Source organism: Octopus sinensis, unplaced genomic scaffold, assembly GCF_006345805.1.
Source record: "Octopus sinensis unplaced genomic scaffold, ASM634580v1 Contig20285, whole genome shotgun sequence".
NCBI lineage: Eukaryota > Metazoa > Mollusca > Cephalopoda > Octopoda > Octopodidae > Octopus > Octopus sinensis.
In genome coordinates, this window is record NW_021837025.1 from 144,290 (window position 1) to 156,121 (window position 11,832).

Below are 11,832 nucleotides of genomic sequence, written 5' to 3' on the forward strand. Positions count from 1 at the left end.
AGTCTCCCCAGACTGCAACACTGCACCTGGAAGCAGGACTGTGAGGTGAGAGGGTGGTACGTCTGCATGAGAATACATTCGTCGTCCCCGTTGTCTCCTAATTCCAAGAGAGTCATAACCTGGTGCAATGTGAGTGACGAATTGAAGACTGAAACAATAACATTGGGCACAGCAAAAGTGTAGTCGTATATTATTTCATATCGAATGGGCACATTGGTCTGTGCTTTGACTGTACATTTGGTTATTACTGGCCCGACACTTGTGTCTTGAAATTGCCAGGATGGATCCCATTTGATTACTCGTTCGTAGAAAAGTGAAGCCGCCTTCTCATATTCATCAAACGAAATCATCTCACACCTTCAAAAATATTAATATTAATAAAGTAATTATTTATCCATATACAGTAAAACCTCTGGTGCTCGCCACCTCTGTTACTCGCCACCTCTATTGCTCGCCACATATTTTTCAAAAAAATAAAAATTTCTAGTAAATTTTGATAAATATTCTATTGCTCGCCATTTTCTGAATCTCGCCATTAATTTTTAAAAATATTTTTTTTGGTTAAACTATTTTTTATATAAAAGTTAATCAGAAACAAGAAATTGATGCATTTACTTCTTTGATCTCTGCAAAGATTCAACAATATAATGCTGAAAACATTTATAACGCTGATGAAACTGGGATTTTTTACAAATCTATCCCTTCAAAAAGTGTTTGTCAAAAGGTTCGATATGGACATAAAATCCTTAAAGAACGGTTTAATTTTTATTTATTTTTTAGATTTTCTTTGTTGCTATGCTCAAATATGACTGGGACAGACAAAAATTCTACTTATGATTGGAAAGTTCCAGAAACATATCGGCTTTAAAAATTTTAAAGTCGAAAATTTTGTCGATTACTGTCATTCACCAAAAGCATAAATGACAAGTAAAATTTTTAACGAATGGCTTTTAACATGGGATAGGCATCTAAAAAACGAAAAATTCTTTTAGTTATGGATCGATGCCCATCCCATAAACTTTACGCTGATTTACAGTCAATTGAAGTTCTTTACCTACCTTCGAAGACTACAATAATTCTACAGCCAATGGATCAAGGAATCATTAGATCCTTCATAGGAGAAGACGTTAAAAACAAGTCTCAACAGTAAGAAACAGTCAGAATGCATATTTATTGCGAATATCCTCCAACTTCTTGGTGACCTCTGCGGGCGTCTTGTTCAGATCAGAAGCAATAACCCTCTGTCGAGAATACTCCAACGAATTGAAGGCCTCGCACAAATTGCCATCAATCACGTTCTACAGTCAACACACTTCCCAACCAGAACTGGGAAATAGGCCGACCGATAGGCCAAATGACTACGCCCGACCAGAGAAAGAGACTCGTTTCGCATATACATCTCCAAATGGTGAAAAAATTCGTGATCCTACCATTCAATCACAGGAGTACCTCATGGGAAGAAAAAGGAGAGAAAATGCCGACCGAACCAGCAATAGTCGTGTAGACGAGTGTCTCCGACCCTCCAGGAGTGAAGGTTGTCTTCTGAATGGAGGTCACGATCTGTCCCAGGTGGTAGTTGTTGAGCATATCCGCCTGCAATGACAGGCCACCACACCTTCTGGAAAGCCCCGTTCATCAAAGCGCGGTCCCACAAGGCTCGGTTGCCCGTCGGGTCTTCGTCCACGTCGTCATTGGCGTCATCGGGCAGACGGTTCTGAGGTCAGTGGGAGACCAAACTGCGAAAAAGTTGCCGAACTTATCCCCGCCGACGATGGTGTCGTAGTCCACCATGGTCGAGGCTGAGATCCACCGCGGGTAAAAGTCGTCCGCGAAAATGATGAGTTGGTTCTCAAATCGACGGTAGCGAATAAAGTGGAAACTCTCCTGCACGTCGATGGCCACAATCCGACTGCCGAGGGTGTGGAGAGCAGTCACGAAATGCGGCATTTTCTGTCGCTGAGGTGGCAAGCGTACCTTATTCTCACACTTTTTTAACATCTTTTTCTTACCAAACTCGTACAGCCGCAACAGCTTCCCCACCGACACCAACAATTTGCCAGTGAAGGGAGCCACTGCCCCCGGAATGTCCTCCACGGGCGTTCGGTGGAGGAGTTCGACCGACGTCCCCTCCTCGCTGATCTTGTAGCAGTACAACTCCCCCCCAGAACACATCCGCGGGTTCAACATCAACTTGGTAGTCGTCCCCACTATCAAAAACTCACTCGATGACTTGGTCGGGAACTTGGCAATGGTCATACTACAAAACTGACACACCCTCCACCAGTAGGCTGCCACGTTCTGTGCAAACTCGACATTCTGGAGTGTCTCCCCCGTCACTGGGTTGGTCAGTCGAAGGAGTGACGCCCACATCCCAATTCCCGCTTTGGGCACTCCGAACACTTCCGGGGACAAGGACTCCCCCAGAAATGCCTGGACAAACTCCGAGGCACCCTCCTCCACCATTTTCTGCACAATCAGGGAGGAATAAAACATTGGCAATCTCGTTTTTGCGTGCTTCCTGTGTCTGGGTAGTCAGACAGTTATTGTCGGTCTCAATGCTCATGAACACTCCCGACTCTTCATGAACTACCATTCTCCGGGGGGTGAAAGTGAGGGGACTGACACTCTGATTGAAGATGACCCCCAGTTTGTCGAGTGATATGATTCTGCATAGTCCACCACCACCAACCGTAGAGTATTGCCTGATATGGACACAATCCCCTCCGGACACTGCTCTGAAGAAAAACTGTGGGCATACTCCAGTGGCATGTATGACAAGGGAGTGAGGTAGGCCCTCCTCTGGTGGTGGTAACTCAGCCAGGAACGACTGGACGACCCCAACACCTGCACAATCAGTCCACCAATACCCCTTCCACTCCCTGCACTGTCACGGGGAATAGTTTGACTGGTCTTCCCCCCAAATAACGCGTCCTCGTGTCAGACAAGTCCCCCGTGACTGGGTCGAGCACTGCCTTCAGTAACACCCCGTTTTGGAGACCGGTGGTCAAATACAGACTGTCATCCCCACTCTTCATGACCGATGACATGTTGGATATGCACAGTGACTCGGGCAATGTGGGGAGTGACTGCAAAGACAAGTCCCTCAGACCATCCTACGGTCGGGGGAGGGCACTACGTTGATGGAGTGGACGTCCAAGGAGAGTATCCTCACTGTGCTGTCCCCCAACCCCACCGCCAAGAACCGACTCCTCTGCTGGCCAGTGGACACCTTCCCGATTGCCAAACACGTGATCTCACTCATCATGTCCTTCCTCTTAGTGAACTCGTTCAGTTGGCCATTCTGTCCATCACACAAACACCCAACCACATCCAATTCAAAGTACACAATCTGCCCCCCGGAGAGTGCAATCACCACCTGGGCAGAGTTGAGTGCACATTTCATTATTTGACGCTTGCTGGGTGTCTTCCACTCGTTCACTCTCCGGTCAGTCTTGATGTGTCTGATTCCATACGTGTGGACCTGCCAATGCACATCCCCCCCACCTGCACCAACGAGTCACTCCCCATCTGCCCACAGTTTATCGTCGTAGCCGTCCCCAGGAATCCCGAATCCGTGATCTCCTCGACCGTCTCCCCGATGGACAGGACGAGTGTCGCATTCACAAAGGACACGACAATCAGTCTGTCGAACTTGTCTGGAGTCACTCATCACCCTCACCTGTCGAGTTCTTCCGCACTGTCCACACCGCCGTGGGGTTCCCCGGCAACTCAGACACGGCCATCTCCGACACTTCCAGTCCATGCCGCAATACTCGCAATGTCGACCGAGGACCCACTCCGCAAAAAACGTAAATCTGCGGCGAATCCTCGTTCGTGAAATCTCCCACGTGGGCATTCAGAATCGGGGCCAAACTCTCCACTTCATCCACCAAGACCAGATTTTTGAGGGGTCGAGGACTGAAGAGGGGGGCCGAGTCATCCTCACTGCTGAACTCCAACTCCTCCAAATCATCCCCCAAGTTGACAATCTGGTACAAATGACTAAAAATAAAACACAGCCACAACTGATTGCCAAACTCCGCAGCCACAAACAAAAATCCCGACTTGAGGACACAAAGTGACCTTGCGAGGGGCACTGTGTCGAAGTACTTCATTTTGACCTCGGAGACCTACGAATGAGGGAGCAGTCCAACAATGTCCTCGTCCCTCGTCAGGGTGAGTTTGAAAATGTCGGCCTGTTCTGTTTGGAGGAGATAAAAGAACATGTTCTGTCGTAGTTATGAGGGATAACCTTAGTTCGGTGGAGAGTGCCACTCACTATGATGATATTCCGTTCCGTGTCGTCCAGAAAGTTCTAATTACCGTGAACCAAGCACGTGAACTCTCCGTCGCGGAATGCTGCAGCGAATGTCAGGCTGGTCCCCAAAGTTACGGTAAATAACCACGTTCTTGGCACAAATGAGGACTCCTCCCGGCCCATCCACGTCCCCCGGCACTGCACTCACTTTGGGGGGATACCGGGAAATAGCATGTTGGCATACTCCTCCATGGGCTCTGAGGACCTTCTGACGACGTGATTCAGTCCCAAGTCCAATTCGTAGTACGTGAGGTGTTGGCGAGTGCTGAGTGCTGCGGTCCCCGAGCGTCGTGGTCGGCGTCCTGCCATGAGGGGGTGGGCTACCTCGTAGTCCATTTCCAGACAGGCAAAGACGGGGTTCTCGAAACCCACGTCGAGGGCAACAATGTCAAAGTTCACAGTGTTGGCTTTGTGGGCCTCCAAGGGGGACGAGATGGTCAAATTGGCCTGGTCGTCTCTGTTGAGGACGTAGACCAGCTTCTGCTTCTCCACGGCCGCGATCATCACTGCCCTTCCGCGGGGGTCGACAGTCAGGAGTTCCCCGGGCACAATCCTTCGACATCCAGTCCGCCCAAATGTCTCCAAATGGACCTTCCGTGGTGGGGGGGTGGTACCTTCTCAAAACAATTCTTTTTGGGGATGTACTCCAGGATGGATATTTTGCCAGAATCGGAGCCGAGGACCACAAAGTCTTTGGTGGAGCCGGTCAGACGGAAGGGCATGATTGACCGGATTGTACCAAATGCCTCTGATCTTAGCACGGAGTATATTTTCCCGGTGGATGAGTCGATGGAAAACAGTTCGATTGCATCTCCGTGAGAAACGAGCAGTTCTTGCTGTTTCTGTCCCATGAAATTGCCGTGAATTGCACGTTCGATGCATGTTGATGGTTGCAAGGTTAAGTTGTAAAAATACATCTATTTTTTTAAATTATGATCGTTATTTTATTTGTTTACCTGCAGGACACACGTGGAACACTTGTCGCGCTAAGTCAGTATTTATTTGATAATTTTTAGTACTTATTAAAAGTTGTAATAAATTAACCGAATCTGATTTCTACATCTTTAAACTGACAAAATCAGTAAATTCTCACCATTATGTATACTCTCTTCAAAGTCCCTTTCCTGTGGATTTTCAATAAAAAACTAACTATGAATGAGATGGACTTTGGCCACAGCATGTCCCTTATGGCAAATCCAGATTCTTCCAACTGGTCTATGTGTACTAATATGATCATGCATTCTGTTTTAACAAGTAATGGCCTATTATGGACATAAACAAAATTTGTCTCAAAGTGTCAACAAAACAACCAAGGAGAGCAATAAAAATACTATCAGATGTGCAACATGTTTGTTCAGAATAAATAAACCAATATTTGTCCGAAAGTATTAATTAAAAGCAGGTCAGCCAAGAATACTATTTTATGTTTTGTGCGCATACGAGACGTCCTAATTTACAGTCGTGCCACTCCTGGCCGACATAATTGTCGATTGCCACAGTTTCGGAATTGGCGTTTTTCCTCTTGGTAATATACAGACCGTCCCCACACGACCCAGCCATTAATCTTTCCGTGCCTATATAAACTGAGACGTCCATCATTGTAGTCTCGTATTTCCACCAGTAGCCATCAGTCTGGCCAGTTCGGTTCAAATGGACTGACGTGAGGTTATAAACATCCAAGAATGCTAGTTGGCACGGAAATATGAAATCCAGTGAAATTTTTCCAATCTTCGAATTAGTTTTATTGCCGAAGGGGTCTCTGTAGGCTCGGTTCTCTGGTGATTTCAGGAGTTCTACAAGACTGACAGACCTCGGCCAACCTGTCGTGATAAAGAATACCAAAAACGATTCGAATAAAGAGAGCATTGTTATTCGCGCTGATTACAGTCCTTATATAGTCTTTCCTATTTCGTGCTTTGTTCCTTCCTTCAGAGGTACCTGTTCCACGTGCCTTCGACCAGCCTTTGTTATTAACCAAAGACATCTTTTTTAATAATTTATCTTTTTAATAATTCTATTTCTGACTAGAATACACCAAATTGACTAAAATCTTAAAATGCCGAAATAGTCAATATTAATGTCCAAACATAGGAAAATGACAATAAATTTAGTAGCCCAAAAACAGTTTAATCAATTTAAGTTTATCCCCGAGTAAGTCTGCAATGAAGAAGGGGAATACCTTGTCATATTTTGATCGATGAATGGAGAACTTTCTGGCGACGTTTGGATTGTCTCCTTTGAGGGGAGGCGCACAAACCAGGACGAGGACAAAAGACAAGAGCACAAAGACGACCACAACAATTGCAATAATCCACATATTGTTCTGCGGTCACATCAACAAATACTTTTATTTTGTTTTTTATGTACACAATTAAGTTGCTGTTCAAAATCCTGTCGATTATGGACTTGATAGACGTGTCGCTGAACCGGGCTCTGCAAATGTGTTTTACGTCGCAGAAGAATTGGCCGGGACTTTCCGACTTGGCGTTCTGATAGCAACTGCTGCCTGACTCGTCATGCACACATTTCACCAATTTGCGTCGTCAGGGACGCTATTCCGTAGTCTGACAGAAATTTGACCACTTTGGCAGGGAGGTTTAAGGTGTCAGTACTCAAAATACAATTTCCCTTGTCTTTCTGACACCCCAGGAGACAGTTTGTCCTCGAGTCATCTGTTTTGGGGAGACACTGACTCCAGCCACTGTCCAGCATGCAAATGGAGCCATTGCAGGACTGGAATGAACAAGTGGAATACTCCTTTATTGCACACAAAGTGTCTGTTCTCTCCCCCTATCGACATGTTGCAGATTTGTCCCTCGTTGGAAGGCTTGGGGAGGGGGCAGTTGAAACTGGTTCCGTCACCTGAATGTGAGGAATGAACTACATTTAGTCATCTCTGAACAGCTCGACTGTTTCTGGCACTCCACTTGATCGGCGACCGTGGCCATCCTGCATTGGTAACAACACGGTCCGTGGAAGGCACTGCATGTCACTATAAGGATACCTGCACGTGTATGTCGGGCTTTTAAATTTGCATTTGTCATCACAGCACGGATCGGAGGAGGACTGTGGCTCACATTCTTCCCCTTTGTCCAGAATTCCGTCCCCACACAGCAAAGACATGGATTCTGAAGACAATCTCTGTTTCATTACTTTTAAACGAATTGGCTCGCTCTGTGATTATCGGCCCTATTTGCTTTCTGCTGCAGGAAGAAAAGAGTTTGTTGTTGGGCTTCTCCACCAGGGCGGCGAACTCTGCCATTATGTAGTTTCCGCCTGGACTGGCGTACCCCGGGGAACAGGACGTGTCTTTCGGGTCGTGCTGTGGACATTGTGCTCATTTCTAACCTCCGAGCCGAAAGCATGGCCCATTTCGTGTGCCAGCAAAGTGACCGATTCCTGCAGTGTCACGTGTGTGTTCATGTTGGACTGAACTGTGATCAACACTGCGTCCGACTGTTTGAAGATCCCCGCATTCGTGCCAGATTTGGCTTGGAGTGAGAATGGAGTTCTACCCACGTTGGCCAGTCCCAGGATTGTGTCGTGCGACACTCCCGTCAAGAGCATTCGGGCACATTCATCTCCGTGAGTTGCCCCAAATTCGCGGTCAAATTGGGCGAGGTGGTTGTTGGCGGAGGAAGAGGGATTCTTCGACAACTCCCAACTTTTGGTCGTGTCGACCTGCACTCTCAATTGGCCACCAACCACAATCGACTTTGGTCTGACCGTGATGTTGCTGTACGTCACTGATTTCACCTCATCTTCAAACAAGGTCGATTGAAAAATTTTCGATGTTTCAGCAAACAAGTATTTTATTTCGTTCCTCAAAAAAGCCCTTGCCTGATTGTCAGTGTTCCTCTGAAAGTGTCATTATTCGACCAAACCGAATCCCTCACTTGCTTGTAAAGGATATAGTCCACGTAGACAGCCACAGGACAGATCATTGGGCTGTTCACAGTCGCCTGTCTTTTATTGACCCTCGCCTGTTTACGTGGAAGTTTGGTTGTGTGGTTGTGGTAACACCGCGGAACTGTTCTGGCAGTTCACTTAGAAAAGCAAACCGCTTTATTAAATCCGTGCCCTCGTCGAAAATACGTCGAAAGCCGATTGTGTGGATTTGTGTCAGTCCGGCCAGTTCCTTGAAGTTGGAGGCAGGCATCGTCTCTAATTGTATGTTGGGTGTTTCTATCCTTCCTCGGAAGAGTCCGTCGGGAACGATATACCCGGAGACATATGAGTCCAGCACGTCTTATTAATATATTGTATTTGTCTACCCGCGACAGTCCCTGAAACAAACACAGTTTTGTCTGGAATGTCGTCCTCAATGTGCATTTCAAAGGTGCCCAAGTCCAGTCGAAATGTCCTGTTGGTTGAATTTGTCCAAACCTGTTGAAGACATTGAGACTGAATTGGAGTCTCTTCTCAGTCCCGTTTAAATACTGACTGAGTTTGGTGGTGTTGTACTGCACAGGTTCGTAATACTTCAATCCGGGAATGTCATGACTGGTGGACTGGCCATTGGAGAGTGCGATATACACAAGCAGGACAAAAAAAGGGCGCATTTGATTAAAAGAACTCAATTCGAATTATATTGTGTGGTTGACGCAGTTATGGATTGCGGTGACTAGCAGTTTCTAAATTAGCGTGGTCGGGCAAATTCGTTTCCTTATTTACAAATAACTGGAAGGTTTAATGTGACCGATTGGTGATAACTGGACAGTTCTATTTGTAGTAAACTCTAATTGAGCCGGAAATGCAGTTGAGTCATTTTATAATCTGCTAAACTAATCTTGAATAAACCAATGAATCGTAAAGAACTGTCAATTCATGTTCTAACCACTAACCGATTTATTAACAAATGAATGTAACCAACATATCACATGCTAATGTCCCAAAAGTGAGAAGAGTCCCCACTAAAGGAACGATCTGGCTACTAATCCAGATATCAATGATGATCTGATATACAAGTAAGCAATGTGGAATTTCTAAAGTGGAAGCATTTATCTCAACACCTACCATAAGCTAAAGGCCCGAGACTTTAATTTAATTCTCATAGAATGTCACTGAAAGGAGCATTTCCCAATGAGTCCAAAGGTGTGCAAGCGCGGTTTTCAAGAAATGTGCATAGTAATAATTTCCAGGCCATAGGTAAGTAACCTAACGACCAACATATGGTGAAAAATAATTACTCCGGTGGACTAATAATTTCTTTAGTTGTGAACATTATTGGTAGGTAAAGACGGTAGTGATTCCCCTTCTGATTATAGACTGACCGGTGTCCGAAAAGACTTAGGAATTAAAATTTAATTAGAATATATTTTTAGGTAATTAAATTGAAATTTTAACCATGACACATTTTATACTAAAAATACATAAATTTGAATGATGAACCAGATAGACCTAACCAAACCAAAATATGACCAATCTACATTCGGAGGACGCCTTAAACATTTTTTTAAACAAACAAATCCTCTGAACCTTCTCGTATCCCCATCCAGACTCAGTCAAGCCAAGTCCCTGGTGGATGGACACATGTTACTCATACTGAGAATATACTCAGGCGAGGTGACACTCAAGGTGTGGAGGAAGAAAAGCTTTGGAAAGCAAAATACCTGGTAGATTCAGCCTACCACCCCGACACGGGGGAGAGGATGTTCGTGGTGGGGCGAATGTCAGCCCAGGTGCCCATGAACATGCTCATAACCGGCTGCATGCTCACATTCTACAAAAAACAGTCGCACATCATTTTTTGGCAGTGGATCAACCAGTCTTTCAACGCAATCGTGAACTACACCAACCGAAGTGGCAAATCCCCCATCTCCCTCAGGTAGTCTCCCCACACAGTCCCCAGCACTCTGACCACCTCCTACATCTCTGCCACGGGAAGTGCGCTCTTCGTGGCACTGGGACTCAACCGACTATTCACAGTACTGACTGGTGGGCGTGTCTTAGAAACTGAAATTGCGGCCTATCTTCCTGCGGTTTACTCCCTTCGTGGCAGTGGTGGCCGCCAACTGTGTCAACATTCCTTTGATGAGACGCAGGTTGAGGTCCCCTCGACGGTAGTGAGTTGGCCAAGGGAATCCCCGTCTTTGACTGTGCTGGCAATTTCATCGACAATTCCAAGAATGCAGCCAAAAATGCAATTGCCAAGGTGATCGTGTCTCGGAATTTGATGGCTATGCCTGCCATGCGTATTCCCCCTGTCTACCCCCAGTGACTGTCCCCGTCCTCATGGAGAGGATTGAAAACAGGCCATTCCTTGCAGTAATACCCGCCCTTACTTCTAGAAAAACCCCTCACTGATAGCTCCACTGCAAGTCCTCATTTATGGAGTCTTGTTATCCCTGTTTTGGTCACGTTTAGTTTGGTGATCATGACTCCGCTGGGATGTGCCCTCTTCCCTCAGCAAAGGTTGGGTTCTGTTTGATGTGTAGTTCTCTCTCTGTGGCCAAATTGGAGGACAGTGTGAAGGATAGGGCAGTCGGGAAGGGCGACCGTGTCTATTTCAACAAGGGTCTCTAATTTGACTGTTAGAACTAACCACGGGACTAAAAAAGTGGTCTTTATTATAGGGGTACCACAAGGAGTTGACCCACCTGGTCACTCTAGTCTTTTTATATTTATTTAAAACTATTAGATTAGCTATTTAAAGAAGATATTATTAAATTTAAGGTACTCTTCATTCAACTCTGAAATTAAATATTTGTATTAAAGTGACTGTCCAACCCATTCGTGGTACATTCCGGAGTACTTGGGTTAGACTATGTTTATAATATATATTATTATAAGTATTACTTCCATAATAATAAATAAACAAAAACGTGTTGTCTCTTGTGGATCCATTCATGATTACACTGTCAACGATTGGTCTCCCATCAGAAGGGGTTATCTCAACCTGCGAGGAATCCGAAGCCTTCATAAACGGAGAACTGTCGGGGATAGGCACATTCTACATAGTCGAGGAGTATTCCGTGATATATAATTGACAGTTCTCTGGTGTGGGCCAACCGGGAGGCTACTGGCTTCCGTCTCTACTTTGAGAACATAACGAGTATTGGCCTATCGGAGTGCCTGGTGATACTCCACGGCAGTTCAGGTGAGGTTAACCAGCATTGCAGACTCGGAGGACGAAGACGTGGTCAGCATTAAGCCTCGTGACATTGGCCAATGTGAGTGGGGTTGCTCATTCTAGTGGCTGGGCTGTATCAGAGTGCCTGGGACTGCTTGGCCAAGAACTCGGAGGACTCTGCCAGTTGTCAGAATGGAGTACTTTCTTTAGATGGACATGATTTGGTCGACGATTACCTCATGGAAACTGAGGACTTTTAGTTTTGGACTTTTAAAATTTGTTTTGTTTTTAGTACACAGAATAAAGACTATTTTAGTATATTTTTACGTATATTATGAAATTGACGATTATAATTGATTAATGTAATATTTATTAAATAATATATATTCGTTAAATAAATATATATAATTGATTAGAGCGTAATAACCTCGTGTTGTGATTA

The 11,832-nt window shown here is 45.4% G+C and overlaps 2 pseudogenes; one reads left to right on the forward strand and one right to left on the reverse strand.

Moving 5' to 3' along the window:
- Positions 1-1,157: 1,157 nt before the first annotated feature.
- Positions 1,158-5,284, reverse strand: LOC115232300 (annotated as a pseudogene).
- A 4,419-nt stretch (positions 5,285-9,703) lies between these two features.
- On the forward strand, positions 9,704-10,476 carry LOC115232301 (annotated as a pseudogene).
- The last annotated feature ends 1,356 nt before the right edge of the window (positions 10,477-11,832 follow it).